The sequence below is a fragment of the Helianthus annuus genome, chromosome 4 (assembly GCF_002127325.2).
Source record: "Helianthus annuus cultivar XRQ/B chromosome 4, HanXRQr2.0-SUNRISE, whole genome shotgun sequence".
Taxonomy (NCBI): domain Eukaryota; kingdom Viridiplantae; phylum Streptophyta; class Magnoliopsida; order Asterales; family Asteraceae; genus Helianthus; species Helianthus annuus.
Genome location: NC_035436.2, coordinates 129,280,707 through 129,287,406, shown reverse-complemented (window position 1 = coordinate 129,287,406; position 6,700 = coordinate 129,280,707). Strand labels below are relative to the sequence as shown.

Below are 6,700 nucleotides of genomic sequence, written 5' to 3'. Positions count from 1 at the left end.
GGGCGTGGCTTGGCAGTTTATAAAAAAAAAAGCGAATAGGACATGGCCAACAAAGCGAATAGGAGCCCGCCACATAGGATCACTAACCCGCCCCACGCCCGGCTTCAAACTCCCGCCCCTTGGGACACGCCCCAACCAAAGCCCCCGGGGTGGTGGCTTGGGCGTTTTCAGCCAACCCACGCCCCAACTCAAGCCGCATACCCCATAGTCTTAGCATCAAACGGCCTTCTATGAAATATGTTTTAAATCAATTCGTCTTGTCGTTGTAACCACAACTAGAGCATTAAACGGTCCTGGTTATCAAATCAATAACTTTAAAAGAGATTCTGATCATCAAAGATCCGCTACTGGTCCTGGTTTGCAAAACCTAGAGAACATCCCCTTAAGGTAAAGTTGATAAAAGAAAAGTTAATAATCAGAAACAATCAAACACATGCAATGGACTTTAAATTGGACTAATTGAAGGTACTTTCAAAAAGACTAAACTACCCCTTAGTTAATTAAGAAAAAAAGGATGGTTAACTGAGAGAGTTAGAGGGGATGAGTAGTTATCTATGTCATAACAAATTATCACTGCAATGCCCCTTGGTAGCAAAGGGGAAATTGAGGTTAATAAGGGGAATCAAATCTTCTCTTCTTGTAGCTAGCCTTCAAGCAAGCTTGCCTTAGCTTCTTTGTCCTTTGTGGGAGTTCCATTTCTGGCACCTTCATAATCATCCTCTTCTGCTCTTCTAACATCTCCATTTCCTCATTTAATCCCATTTCCTTAACAAAAAAAAAATTAACTTTTCTTAGTTTGTTACTCGCCTACCTGCCATTAGTTTGTAATCGTATTGAACTTGTTCCTAAAAAAATCCCATTTCCTTAACAAATATAACGGAAAAATTATCAGAATTTGACATTTAACCATCTAACCATGTTTATCACATGGACTTTCTCTTTGCATGTAATCAACATCAAGGCAATAAATGACCAAGTGTTACTTAAAATGGTCTAGTTGTTTAGTATCTATTGAGTTTCCTTCTATTATAAACTCTTTATAACATTCAAACTAAAAAAAATAGATCTTGTATAACATCAAATATATAAAAAAAGTTCATAATACATTTAATGGACATTGTTATTCTTGTGATTTTCCATAAATATTATCCACACATGCACTTTATTATTTAACTGTAAAACAGCAGTCTTTCCCTTCAACCCATAAACACACTTGTGCACTAATTGCATGCATGATGAGCTAGAAGAGTGATACAGGGATATATATACCTTCACATTTTGAATAAGCGATTTAATACTCTTAAGTTTTCTGTGAGGCCATCTCTTTATGTTAAACTCTCGGCATCTTTTCTTCAGCATAGTTAACCCCACCCCCAGTTTCTCGGCTGCCACGGCTATCGGCAACTCAAAATGCTTCTCTATCTCTTCCAACTCTAGCGGTCTTGATCTCCACCTCCCGTTCCTGCCACCTTGATCAGCAGTAGTTGTTCCACCACATGTTGTACCATGACACTTAGCACTATGATCATCAATGCGAGTAAGCATTGGCAAGTCACAGTTGTCCCAACAGTCCCACAAGTTTAGATATTCATCAATGGGATCGAAATATGGATACCCTGATTCAGAAAAGTGATCTTGTTTAAGTGGCGAAACTCGGTTCATATCGAGCAGGTTGAAAAACTGCTAGAGGTCGCATGTATCATCATTTCTGCAAAAAATAAAGAAATTGTCAAAAATGTTATAAATTCACATGCAACTTGCCCTGTACATTTGGTCACATACACTGTAATTGCGATCGCAAATATTCAGTTTTCTTGTAAGGATAATTTTGTACCTGTACATTGAGTGTGTATCATCTTGATCAAAGTAGCGAAACCAGTGATCATCAAGGTAGCTAAGAGGGTTTTGATGGTTTGGATGTTGATCCATTTTTGAGGGAAAATATAAAGAGGGTTATGCATGTGATTGGTTTATAGTTTATATATATGACTAGTGCTAATACCCGCGAATTTCGCGGTGTTCGGAAATGATATGTTTTTTATTTTTTGAAAAAAAAAATTACGTTTAAACTGATCATAACAAACTGTACGCATGGACTTGTTTTGGAATAAATAATACATCGTGAAATAAAAAAATAAATACTTGAAATATTTTAAAAACTTTAAAATACTACTTATTATACAAAATTGAAAGTTTATTTGTAAACTTGTTAATTACTATCTAAATCTGAAAAAAAATGGCGTTTGCATTTCATTCAATTTATTATCATATTACTTATATATTTTATAATTTTCTTCATATTAAGAATCTTTTCTGTATTTTAATATATATAATCATGTATGTAAATGTTTTTAAAAGTGCATATACTAAATTTATGAGGGCGACCGAGTTTGAACTTTGATTTTTAGTGTTTTTTTTGCCTTTCAGTATTTAATCAACTGAATATTTTTATATGTTTTTTTTTTCTAACTAAAATTCAATATTTCAATGTATATGATGTAAACCATTAAGTTAGAAGTTAAACATGGAGGGCACGTGTTTCAAAAATATAAGAGACTGTTTACTAAAAAAATTGTTATTTGAAATTTTGGTAATAATTATTATTTTGGTGTCTAATATAGTAAACGGGGAGGGTTGTTCAAAAAACTCGCAGCTCGCAGCTCAGCTCATAGCTTGCTTGAACAAAACTCGAAATATCTAGCTTAAAAAACTCGATTTAGAACGACTTAAGCCGAGCTGACGCATTTTGTAACCAAGCCGAGCTTGAGCCAAGCTTGGCTAGGCTCATGTGCCACTACCAAAGTTATATCATACGTTTTTAAAAAATAATTATATTAGTACATCATATTATTAATTTTGTGGGTTTTTAAGGGATTAATATATAATTACAAAGATATGTCACGTAAAACTTAGTAAGTATTATATCATACTTGAGCCAACAAAAAAATCACAAGGTCACATATGAAAACTTGGTATTAACACATGAAAACTTGGTATTAACACATGAAAATGAGTATCAAAATTTTATCACATTCCCAATTAAGACCATGTTGAGGGTGATATTTTGACCCATTTAGTTTTGAACGAATCAACTTCCGTTATAATTTTCTCTCTAACGGGTCAAATTAGTTGAACGGGTCAAAGGTCGCCCAAAGTGTATTTCTAATGCATAAAATCTCTTAATAATTTAATCCAAAGTTGGTTATAGTTGAAATAATATAACTTATGTTACCTTCTTTAACACATTAAATGTGTATAAAATTAAAGAATTATAAAAAAAGATACCACAACCAAACCCAACACCTATGAAGTCAAATATATAAACATTATAACTATTCTAAAAGCAGTGAATAACTAAATTACGCTTAACACTTTTTCATCATCATTATAAAATATGTATTGTGGTTCGAGTACTCCCACGTCAGAATTAAATAATGGTCTTCACTATAACTCATCTTTATACTTCAAAACTTTTCCCTTGTTGAATCTTTGAGTGCAACATGCTCTAAAACATGTCTAGAAGTACCACACATAACTCGGGTCAGGCCAAGTGTGGCTTAGTTTCTCTTCACTGATTGCCAACAGATTCAGAAGAACATACATATGGCTTTCAATGATATCCACCAACTGTAAAAGCAAAATCATCATCGTCATTAGCGAATTTGACAACCAAAAGATGTCGTCTTTGTGTTGCAACAAATGCAAACACCAACAACTCGTGAAAGTTAAAAATAAAGTTATCCATTTGTTCATCCAAATTACATACCTTAAGCTGTCCCTTTGAGATACACAACCTTTTTTCACCCGTTTGAGAAAAATACTTGTGAGTTGCAGCTTTAAGTGACTCGAGGAGCTCCATTGGCACACCGCACACCATGGTTCTTGCAAATCGAACAGGGTAATGGGTCATCTAAAAGGTTATTTTAGTTCTGGTTAGAATACTGACATAGTCAAAACAGATGGGGTATCAAGTCGTCTTAAAAATTAGCTACAACTTTTAAGAGATATGAGAGAAATATACAAACAAATATTTATATGAGAAAGGCTTACATTTGTTTCTTTGCAACTCAAGAACATGAAAACTTATATCCTTTCCTTCTAGTTCATAAACACTGAAAAAAAACAATTAATATTAGCAAATAAGGATCAAATAAGTAATTTAATTCTTTTTATAGTTGAAATAGAAGAGGCTCGATGATGATGACCAAAAAATTAAGTTTACCAGGTTGTAATCCATATGTCACAAGTGATGGCAGATCCTCTCATTGGACTGGGTAATCGCTCACGCAACTGCATTCAGATAAAAAAAATGCCCAGACCAAATATTATAACATAAATGTGTGTGTATTTTGGCTTAGCATGTCGGTTATTTTGAGGGCCAGGCCAACCCGACCATCTAGTACTAAGGTCCTTTTTTGCCCGACCCGTTACCTAACCTGCCCACCCAAACTCACTTACAAAAAGGCACATTATGCAACATTTATCTTACCTTTCCGTTTGCCCTAGATGAAATTCAAGCTTCTTATCAAGTGCTTTTCTTATTCTTCTGATCAAGCTCTAACCGATGTTTACATCGCACCTGGAATGGCATGGTATTTCACAAAAAATATATATCTATTTAAATTAAAATGTAAACAACAAATCCCTCATATACTAAATTATAAATATGACTTTTCAGCTTCTCAATATTTGTCCAAAATTTGAAGATAATAAGTGCACCTTTTTATATCTGAAGATCTTCTTCCTAACCATCGTACATAATATAATGAATAATAAATACATATCTAATTAAAGTTCTAAAAAACAAAAATTCAAATATATATTTGCAACTAACCTACACTGTTCTTTCCAGAGTAGAAAATGACTTGACATGGGCTTGCTTTCATAAGCTTTTATTCTAGACCATTGCTTTCCACGAACACTTAAATTTTGGAAAAAAAAACGCACAAATTTATATACACTCAAGAAAGAAAAACAATAAATAACCGCAAAAACGAAAATTTCAAGTATCAAAGGAAAAAGAACATAATCAATCTATAACTCGCTCACAGCAACATTGGAGTAGGCAATTACCTTTGCAACTGATTGGAGGAGACCGCGAACAAAGAGCGCCGAGCACATGCAGCGAAGAAGATATCAAAGGAAAACACATTCAATGTATACCTCGATCATAGACAAACTTATGGAAGCAATTACCTCTTCCGCTTATACCTTTGCAGTGACTTTAGATGCATCAATTTTGGCGACAACATTTGTTGAATCGACATTACATATTTTTAAATTTGTGCTCGTGTTCTTCGTCAAAACATAGATATAGGTTACAGTTATTTACCAAATCAACCATTTCCTTCTTCATCACGTCGATAATATCATCCATCTTCCCATACATAGCTCTTAGTTTTCAGCTCACTAAAACATAAAAACTAAATAATATCAGTTATTCCAAATCACAATCAAATGGACCATAAAACAAATTGAACCCATATTTACAAAACATGAACCATCAAATTAAAAAAGAATTCAACTGCTACATACTAAGAACTAATAATCTGGCACAAATTTCAATTCCTTATGAATTAAATTCATTACATAAAAAGCTTGCCTGAGTGGATCAGTTAAGTGAGGCATATCTTCAAGCACATAACCTGCTTCCCTGTAAAAATTAGACAAAAGAAATTGTTTAGAAATCGGAGAATCAATTTGGGTTACATAAGCATTCAATGTCATCAACTACAGCTAATAAAATGGAAAAAAATGATGATCGGCCATTCAAGTAAGGTTAAATAAGCATTCAAATCATCTGTTAAAGTAAATAAAATGAAAGGAATCTACATACTAAGAATACTAAATTAGGATTTTCTCTTTTATATTCAGACACACAATTCATACCATATAAACCACTCCAACAACACCAACTAAAGAGGGATTAATGATGAAATTAGAGAATAGAACAACAATCAAAAAACGGGAAAATTTTAAACAAAAAATCAACAATATATGTTAAAGAACAAACAAATCTGGATCGTACCTGATGAGAATGAGATGTGAAACCCTAAGATTACCTTGCTGTCAGCCGATTGAGAATGAGATGTGAAACCCTAAAAATTTCTTCCTTTAATATCAAAAACTTGATTCATTTGGATCTATAACTGATTGATATAAAATGAAGATGAATAACATGGGAAGATCTAGATTGAGTAATAATATGGAACAACTGAGAAATCAAAACACAAAAAAAGTAATATATATTGCAAAATTTATGTTGGATCTATAAAGAACATATTCGATTTACCTTATCAGACGTTTGAGATTGAGAGAGGAAGCTTGGAGAAGATTGAGAGAGGAAGCTTGGAGAAGACGCTGAATGTTGGAAACCCTAGTATGCGAATGAAAGGTCGGGTTAGATGATTTAAATACGGGATACACAAATGACCCGAAATATTGTAAATGGATCCCGCGTTTGGTTCACACAGGGAAATCAATGGATCCTAGTTTTGGCGGGAAAATGAGGAATAGAGCCTCTAGATGGGTGACACGTGTCCCCTAATTAAGGCTTTTATTAGGTTGTATAGATTGTTGAAAGGGTGGGAAATGTGCCGACGGTTACGTGAGTTACTTGTAATAAATAGGGAAGAAGTATAACATTTTCCAATTAAACTTCATCATCAATATGTTACTTTTTGTTTCGAAAGGCGGCAAT

The 6,700-nt window shown here is 33.7% G+C and overlaps 1 long non-coding RNA gene across 13 annotated transcripts; it reads right to left on the bottom strand.

The window, feature by feature from the left end:
* Positions 1 to 3,308: 3,308 nt before the first annotated feature.
* On the bottom strand, positions 3,309 to 6,377 carry LOC118491374. Of its 13 annotated transcripts, XR_004891508.1 has the most exons (10): positions 6,293 to 6,354; positions 6,029 to 6,098; positions 5,590 to 5,653; positions 5,074 to 5,409; positions 4,835 to 4,921; positions 4,490 to 4,579; positions 4,223 to 4,290; positions 4,051 to 4,112; positions 3,767 to 3,910; positions 3,309 to 3,627 (listed from the first exon to the last, which is right to left on the bottom strand). It is a non-coding gene; the product is annotated as an uncharacterized LOC118491374 (long non-coding RNA). The 13 variants fall into 13 exon arrangements; XR_004891500.1 differs by adding an exon at positions 4,720 to 4,744 and having other exon boundaries at positions 5,590 to 6,377; XR_004891507.1 differs by having other exon boundaries at positions 5,074 to 5,081; positions 5,197 to 5,409; positions 5,590 to 6,377.
* Between the last annotated feature and the right edge of the window lie 323 nt (positions 6,378 to 6,700).